Below are 9,565 nucleotides of genomic sequence, written 5' to 3' on the forward strand. Positions count from 1 at the left end.
TAAATGTTCTTTTTCAATTTGTTCCACATGGAAATGTCTTACTTCTCAAAAAATCTACTATTTGCCAATTCTCAGTCCTGTGCTTTGCTCAGAGAAAGAGACCGATTGATCCAAATTCAGACCCAAACTTCAGCTCCAGCCCCGCGACCGATTTGCACTGCAGCTGTATCACACGAGAGCATCCTTTCTAGTGACGGCTGAGAAACTGTAGAGAAACAAATGGGAATGGAGAGAAGCAACTTTACCCAGTACTAAGAAAATGGTTATTCTGAACGCTGGGAAAGGCCACTCTTCTTCATGGACAGTCTTTGGGTAGTAAAACAAAAAAAAATATTCTGGAAGCAGAAGGTGGCAAATGGGAACGTTTTTTATAGCCTAAGCTGGTTTTGACTGGGTACATAAACTTCAGCGCAGAGGAATATCCAGTTTTGGGCTTTCTGTGCGACGCACACCTGGGCCGTGGCTGCTACGTATGTTCCCCCCCATTTCCCCCCGGCCATGGGGACAGCATGCGTCTCCTGCTCGGGGGGGCTCTCAGGAGGAAATCCRACTTTTTAAAGCAAAAAGAAAAATCTCACACGTAGTATTCAGAATTGTAATAATAATAATAATAATGAATTTTATTTGGCCTCTTTTAAAAAAGAGAAATGCAAGCAGCACAGATTGGCAGATACCTGTGTATCTGCACATACACAAACTTCTTGCTGTTTCCCTTGAATAGCACGGCATTCATCTGGGGTTTCTTTCTATTTAGTCTATGCAGGAAAATGATAAAAAACAGACCTGACAACCTTTTAGTTAAGGTGGACTTCTCTTCATTTTAAAAAAGGGCAGCTGCAGACTTTCTAAATCGCCCGTCCCATACCCGCGTGATTTCGTCCGTGCCGTACTGAATTTACCTGCACTTTCTAAAGCAGCCAYAGGGAATTACACTCTTTATTTATCTTCTGAACGAAAGAGCGCGCAAGTCATTTTCTTCTGCACCAGACAGGGGCTTCTGAAGGAATATCAGAGGCTTTCCTAATTACTCAACTCCTGAGGCTCCGCAGTGGCTAAAGACCCGCACGCTTCCTAATATTTATTTGTATCACAGACAATAAAGTACCTTCTGCTTGTGGAAGCTCATTAAAAATAAACAGCCCGAGATGACTTGGCTTTTCAAGCCGCCTTGTACGCCCGGTTTATTATTGTCCCTTCCCGAGCTCTTATCCAAACAGCCCTGACAGCTTGTTTATTGAGCGCTCGGCGGAGGCCTACCTACCCAAAGAGGGGTGATGACAGGATCGCGGGAAATCACTAACTACAGCGGGCACCGAAAAGACAATAGTAATAATAATAATAATAAATAAAAAATCACAAGAGAAAATGGTTTAATGCGTGGACAATACAGTAAAACTTTCTCCTTAGCGGCTCAGTGCCAATTAGTTACAATCTGTACCTGAAACATTACATGTGACGTCTTTCTATTTGACATTATATCACCAAATATATCAGTTGATATAAAAATCGGCCCATTAAAATCTCTGCTGGACCCAAAGAGCCAAAGCAGAACTCGTGATTCATTCTCCTGGAGTTCTGCTAAAGCAGAAACAAAACCTTTCATATATGCAGTGAAGTTACGGAGTGAAGTTATACGTATATATTCTTCTCTAGACAATTAATTTTTTTTTTTAAGTTTGATTCTGGGAAAACGTTCGCAGCCTTGAGAAGAAACGGCAAAGTTTTGTCCAGGAAACATTAAGAGCCCAAGTTGCAGCCCTTTCGCTTTCCTAAGCGCTACTCCATTAACATCCTCCTCATGTCCCGGGCGGCGCAGTGAGCGCGAGGAAAGGCGGCTGGTCTCCAGCCTTCTCCGAAAGGCGGCCGGCTCAGTGCCGCGCGCTCGCGGGAGCCGTGCAACGAAGACGCTGCATCAGGACAACCGCACTTKTTTCAGATGTGTCCTCGGTCACCCAGAGAAACTCTGCCTTGCTAACCGCTCTGGGCGAGACTCAGCAGCCAGTTTCCAAAACCCAGCCCCACCACCTGCAGTGCAGTTATCACTCGGCGAAAGCTCACTTGGCCACTTGCCTTTAAAAACGCTGTGCAAATATATGTTTAAATAGAGATTGAAATCCTGGCCCTGCTGAAGTTCCTCAGCAAGGTTAGATTTTCATCTGTAGTGTTTACATGGATGACATGGTTATTAAAAGCAGTAATTAAGAATAGCTTTTTAAAGACAATTTAGGGACTTTTAGGAACTACATATAAAATGAAGCCTTTTAAATGAGATCATAAAAGGTTTTATAGCTAAGTACTAGGATAGCAAGCATATGCTGAAATTGTGTACTGAATTCACATTTAAATACAGCGCATTGTTGCAGGGCTCCAAGAAACTCAAAAAGCCAGAGAATTTCTACTCAGGACTAAAACCGCCTCATTAATTCCCCCGTAATGTGCTTTATCTGTGTTTCATGCATCTCACGCAGCGCTGAAGATCCTGACCTTGACTCCAGCCTTCAGCCCTGCCCAGTAAATCTGTGGCAGCCCAGGAGGACGCACAGTTACAGCCGAGGACATCATCCGAAAGTAACGGAGCTGAAAAGGCGACGGTGGAACTGGAACGGATTTTGTAATTCTGCGAGCAACACAGGGGAGCCCTGGAGAAATGCAATTCCCTTTCCAGGGCTGCAGTGGGTTTGTGGAGCTCAAAGCAGCCCAGTCTTTCACATGTTTTTCAATTGTAAATTAGGTTAAGCAAGTGTAACCCTGAACCTGCTCACGGAGCAGGCTGCTAGGAAAGAAAGATTCTTTCCCCCAAGAGTTGCTGGACATGGATGTGCACACCAGCCATGCCCTTGTCTTATTCGGATGTGGGGAAAAAGGGTTTCCTACCCCATGCAGATCTAAGACACTTGACCAGCTCTTCTGCACACAAAAATAGGGATGAAGGAAAAAAAAAGGGTGAGAGGCAGCTGAGCAGGCTCTGGAGAGGCAGGAGAGGAGAGGGAAGTGCGAGGCGATGGCTGCTCCGGCAGCCGAGCCCTGGCGTCGGGCAACAGCAGCRGCTCCTCACCCACGGCGGCGCCTCCTGCCTTGGGAGACCTTTCCTAACAGGTAGTATTTACCCAATAGACTCTAAAAACCCTGAAGTGTAAACCTCTAYTCGGGGACTTTTATAAAGGCAATTTTGACGTTCGGGTTTCACAACATTGGAGTAGTTACAGCCTATTGTGCCAATGAGTATTTAGGGAGTCTTAAATCCACCGACTGTTTGGCTGGCGTGCATGCGTGCAGCTCCCAAGAGTCCCGAATCCTCGTTAAACGTTTGCTGAAAAGCAGGAATGCCATGTGAATTCCCAAAAAAGCAAAGAGGAGTGGAGTCTYATATTGTTTTCTCTGTTGAAATTAGTCCAAAGGCACTAGTCCATGCAGTGAGCTAATTGCCTGGAAAACTTCAAACTTATTAGAAACAAACTCATTTTTATGTAATTTAGAAATCTTAAAAAAAAAAAGAAAGAAAGAAAAAGGAAACCAAACCCCTCAGATGAAAGAATTTCTGCTTTTTCCACACATGTAACACTTATGAATCCTTGAAAAGAGAACCTAAAATGGGAAAGCTGACAGGAATTTAGCAGCACTAATGAAAACATTCCCTGCAAGAAGAAATCCACATATTAAACAGAAAGGCATCATCCTACTCCTCCCACTGCAGCAAGGAAAAAGCTCAAGACAGAAAACCGAAATGAAAACCTAACGCTAACATAGCCAAATAATCCCCTAGTACTACTCCGCCTAACGAATCCCGGACCACGCGTGTCTTTCAGCACAGCATCTGACAGAGCCTCTAATTCACCTATTCAAATCAGGTCAAATTCAACAGCACATTATTATCCTTCACACTGCCCCAGAAGGTCTCCCGGTTAAAATTACGTCTTTCGAAAGACCCACAGAGATGTCAGAAAACTTGCAAGCCACGCGGCGAGGTGGGGAAAGTGCTTAATGACATTGCGCATCCAAGTGTCCCTGGAAGCGATGCACTGCAGCACGCTTCCAGATGACCTGGTAAATGGAGCTGGAACAAAACAAATCCAGATGAGCTTCTGACCTAATACGGAGAAGTCTCCTTGGCTTTTTATTTTATGTTATTGAAGTACATGTAAAAAAAACTGGTGGCCCCAAAYCTCACAAAACCCTCTACCTTTCAGGTCCCGGAGCAGTGACAGCAGCGCTGGATCTCGCGAGCGTGTTCAGCGTTTGCTGCGCGGAGGCAGGGAGAACCGGCTCCCGTGGGAGGACACCCGCGCGCAGGCCACGCCGGGAAACGCTGCTAACTCCTGCCAGCATCTTCCAGCCTTCCCTTTTCCGATTACGAACAGCAGCTATTTGTACCTCCYACACCTACGACATCGGCAAGTCTAGGACTAGCAGTTAGTTTGAAATCAGACGCTTGGTAGAGTGCGTCTTCCAGGGTGTATCTGGAAGTACAAGACAGATTCTCACCAACCGTACACTGGGAAACTTCCATTAAATTTAGCAGAACTACAACAGCTTATATTCACCATCCAGTTATGTGCTAAAAATTGTCCTGAACAATCCTGGATATTTTTCCCATTTGCTTYCAAAATTTTCTTTTGACACAACCCCAAACAAAGCAATATTTATTCTGCTGCTAATATAGGAAGAATTGTTATTTATCAGGTCAAGGAAGTTATTTGCAAGCATGTTTTTTGGCTGAAGTACACTAGCTGAGTTTAATTGCTGAAAGACCCTTAAACTCTGATAAAGAGGAAAAATAACATTCTTTATAGCTAGAGGAATTTCAAAGCACGGAAAAGGCTGTAAAGTAACATTAGATTCTCAATTTCAGAGGTGTCTTTCAAAAATGTAACCCCAAGTGTCAGCCGTGGTAAGCTCTGCCATTAATCAGCTTATGCCACTGCTTTACAGCATTTTTATTACCATAATGCTACTAGGAGGTACAGAGAAGGCACTTTTCCTTCAGAGACAGGAGGAGATAAATTTCATATTCCCAACAAAAAGCCATTCTTTGGAGTTTTGCACATTTTATTACAAATACTCTGCAGCTGAGTATTACTAGGGCACAAAGCATACTGTTACCTTAATTTAGGTGGTGGCACCAACCGCCATGTGGGGATAAGACCAGTCTTTTCTGAGCACCTTAAGGTACAACTGCAAAAAACTTGGATCTGCCCCGCTGAGCAGTCGGGAGGATTCGGGAAGCCCTCAGTAATGTCACAGCTGATTTGCTAAACTCTGACGCTTCCTTATCACAGGTGCAATGGGCAAGTATAGACATAGTTTCTTAGTGACAGTACATCGCTCCTTAAATGCTAGCGGGTGGCAGAATATAGAGTAACCTCTAAGAGAGCTCTGGTAAGTAAAAGCCGGAGAGCATCTGCCCTGCGCACTGAGGCCCTAATCAGCCACTGCAAGCACTTTTGCTTGCCATCTTCTTCAACAGCCTCGGATGTATTTAGCCCCCCCAGGAGGCCCACCATGCAGAATCGGGTATTGATTCTCGGTTACAAAATATACTAAATAAATCACTGATTAATATTTATTCCAGATGTAGGCAATGAGTTAAAAACAATACTCTTCAGGAGGCACTCGGATCAGCCTTTTAAATTCTCACTTGGTAGCAGAGTTAACACACAGAATGAAGCAATGTAATAAAAATGTCTAGTCCCAGATACGGTCCTTAAGGGTTAAGCGTACAGCCTGTTGATTGCTTAACCTTACCTAAAACATATGGCTTTGCACTTAAGGGTAAACCCATGGAAAGAAAGCGAGCGGCCAGAGTGTGTGCGAAATTCTTTGAGAGGTCACTCCGAGGCAAAACGCGCCCAGACCCTTTGCCTGCGCACACTGGTGTGCACAGAGTTCTCAGCTAAAACAAGTAAGAGAGCCTGCTTGAGAAACTGAGAGTTTCATACATGAGCAAAGGAACGGTTAGTAACTAGCTTACAAGTAAAAGAAAAAGGCAAATATTCTATTTTAGAGCTCTTTGCATTGTCTAAAGCCGGATGGATGCTTGCGGTTTCCAGCATCTTGTCATCTTTTCATTAAATGATAATGAGCTGACTACTAAGACCTGATTACTCTTGCTCAAGGAAACCCAAAAGGAGGGAACAAAAAGAGGGAAATAACTCCTGCACCTTCTCAAGAGAGCAAGGTCACGCTCGGCCCCAACGGCAGAAAGCCGCAGGCTGCAGAAGCGGTCGAGGGCGAAGGGCAGCGTCGCGGCCCACGGGAACGGCTTCCGGCTCCGGCCCTTTCCTCTGCTCGCTTCCTCCRGCGGTTGCAACGTGCCGGGCCCTTCCGTGATTTACAAGCATCATACAAATACACACTATGTACTACAGTATATCTGTTTCTAATAGTTCTTGTTTACTCTCTTTGTGCACTTCTTTAAGCAAAATTATAATAAAAAAGATTTGGGGGGTTTGGTGTTCTAAAGGTGGCCATTCCTTTGCCATATATATATATATATATATTTAGAGTCCTGATTTTGTGGTTTTCTTCTTTACGTGTGTTCCACAGGATCTATAAAAGCTGCAAAAGGGCCTTTGGAAGTTTAACAACAAACAATTTCCAATTGTAGGTTCCATAAAGACTTAAGCAGATGCTTAAATTCTTCGCCATACTAAAGCAGATGATGACTAAAAAAAATGTTAAACATAATCATTTACTCCTAAGAAAAATTCAAGTGAGCTCACTATGACAGCAACATTCTGATTAATTCTCCTCTTTGGAAAAAAAAAAAGGCATAAGSAAGGGCAGGAAGGAACAAGAACTTCAAAATCACATTTAGAAAGAAGCTATTCATTTGTAATGCATAAAAATGGAGTTAAGTTTAGGAAATAAACCTGAATAAGGTTACTAGACAAGTAGGAGAAAATTTAAAAAAAAAATCCCTTTGGTATGCAAGAATTAGTGGACTGCTATAAATGCTAAGTAATGCTATCAGTTTTCTTTAATACACCCTGGTATAATCTCTTGAGAAATCAGTCTGCTGACCTAGGAGATAATTAGGCAGCGGCAGGACAGCAGCTTGCACAGACCTGCACTCCGAAGAACCCAACCGTTTTGCTGAATACTCGCTCGCCCACAGCAAGTAACATTTGCCCGTTGGGAAAATTCACAAAATAGACTTTTTGCACTGCGGTATAAATTGGTGGAACGACAACCAACGCAGAAAACTTTTTCAAGATCCACATACCTGTGCTACTGCACCCTGCACCATGATCACACGGCTGGTACCGCACGTGAACTGCTGACGTGGGCACTGGTCTTGTGCTCACTGAACTCCCTTGGTGCTCAAAGAGAAAAGCATCGGTGACTGAGATTTTAAACTCAATCAAAGGATCGTAAGTCTACTGTGCTGTTAAGCACACTTATTTGAAAGGGTACTTTCCTGCACAGTGTGAATTGCCAACACAAAATCTTGCTCGTTATGGATGCACAACAAAGAATCAGCCTGAAGGACACTCATTTTCTCTTCTTCAGCATGAGAAGCTTATGCTACTGCTAAAACTAAGGGCCAAGTTTCTACCCAGTTCCTGCAAAATGATCCCTGCTAATATTCCAACGACATTAAATATTTTGTAAATATAAATCCGGTCAGTAGGTTCACATTTGCAGGTACCACAGCGTGTGTAAGCATTTGTTTACAAGGCAAAAGTAGGAGATAAATAGTGAGAGGAGATAATACATGCTAAACATATTTCTTTGCGGAAAAAAAGTAATTTTAAAATGCCACGCTGAAAACAGAGCCGAGAGGCTAAAAGTTAAAAAATCAATAACCCACAAGCAATGCTACATAAATTCTGATTTATTATAAATATTTTCATTAATTGTTAGCTTTTGCAGATAATATCTCAGGCACCCAAGCATAAAATTACCAGTGTACTGTACAGAGAATTAGGAAAGCAGCTCCAGTTAGCTGAAGCTGAATGTCTGATTCTGAACTACATATTCTCAAACAAATAATAATAAGCCACTAGACCTCACTGTGGAAATGTCATTTAAAATATATGTTTTTCATAAAGAATTTCATAGCAGAGTGTAGAGTTTTAGATGCTCATCTGCGATTAATCGAAATGTGGCCTGGGAAGGTAAAGGATAATACAATACTATAAGAGTTTACTCCTTAGGTAGTATAAAATTACATATGTGCGAGTAAGAAATAATAGCTACTCTACTTTTGTACAAATTAAGAAATGGATTATCACATTTTCATAACTTTGAATTTATATTCTTTTCTTTTTTGACTGCTTTTAATACCATGCCACTTACTAGTGCTAAATTTTATAGCTTATTAAAATAATGTGAGCAGTAAGGGAAGATAGACAAAGTAACTTAATTGCTGAGATTGAATGGAAGTCTGTTGGCAACGTTAAACAAAGTATGACGTAAAAACCACCGGATTGCTGCATCGCTGGCAATCCAGCGCATACCTACAAACTTTATTAGTGTTATTTCAGCTCCACCTACATGTGTCATCATATAAATACAAAAAGTTACTAGTATACTGGGAACTAAATTTGTGCCACACAGGAGGACACCCTTTTTTCCCCCCTTTCAGAAATGAGTTTAATTGGGACTTAAGTGGCTTATACAGCCCTCAGCATAATGTAAGCTTAATAGGATTTATTGATTATGTAATAATCAATCATTTCCTGCCAACCCTGATCGCTGGCCTTTTCCGTATTTGAGAACAGCACCGGTACCGACCAGTATCGCACACAGCCGAATGCTACCTCTGGTGCTGCAAATAGCTGTTCCCAAGCCTGCAGGGAATCCGCAGCAGCTTTAAAACAGACTTCCAATGCTCTAGTTATCAAAATTTGCGGATTCTAGAGATCTGAACRACCTCAGAAATCATTATGGCTTCAGGTCTACTCTAATTGAAAGAAACTCCTTCCCTTCTGCCCTAATCTGTTAATCTGCAGCACAAATAGTTTCTATGGTGAATGTTTTGATGCAGAAGAATTTAAGAGACTTGTGGATCTGCGCAAATTACTTTTTTATACTCCAAATGTAACACAAAGAAAAAAAATAACTAGGTATCACGGAAAAGAAATGACAACATCATTCCTTCAGAGCTTCAACAAAAATGCACCCGTAATGATTAAAATGTACTGAAAGAGAACGTAACGAAACCAAGACAAAGAAAAGAAATACATTTTTCCGGTGTAATCACTAAAAGGTCTCTTAAAGGTGCATGCCTTCAAGCCAAAATGAACTTAAACTATTTCAATAAAAGCCACGTTAAAAGTATAATTTTAGGACCATTTGCACTAATGTGCCAAATTCGGAAGGGTTAAACTCATGCTAACTCCTTCCCAAATTCCTCTGAACTGTTCTCCATGCTAGATGATGTGGTGACAGACATGAAGGGGTGAAATCATATCACTATCTTCTTAAATTGCCCAAAAAAGTGAATTTTCACCATATGGGATCTGTAACAGCCTTTAAGTGCTTTACCCTGTCTTACATTTAGTTGCTTTTTCCCTTCCTTAATTTGACGCACAGTCACCCACCTAAAATTCACCATCTCAGC

The sequence above is a fragment of the Apteryx rowi genome, unplaced genomic scaffold (assembly GCF_003343035.1).
Source record: "Apteryx rowi isolate R43461 unplaced genomic scaffold, aptRow1 scaffold_39, whole genome shotgun sequence".
Lineage (NCBI taxonomy): Eukaryota > Metazoa > Chordata > Aves > Apterygiformes > Apterygidae > Apteryx > Apteryx rowi.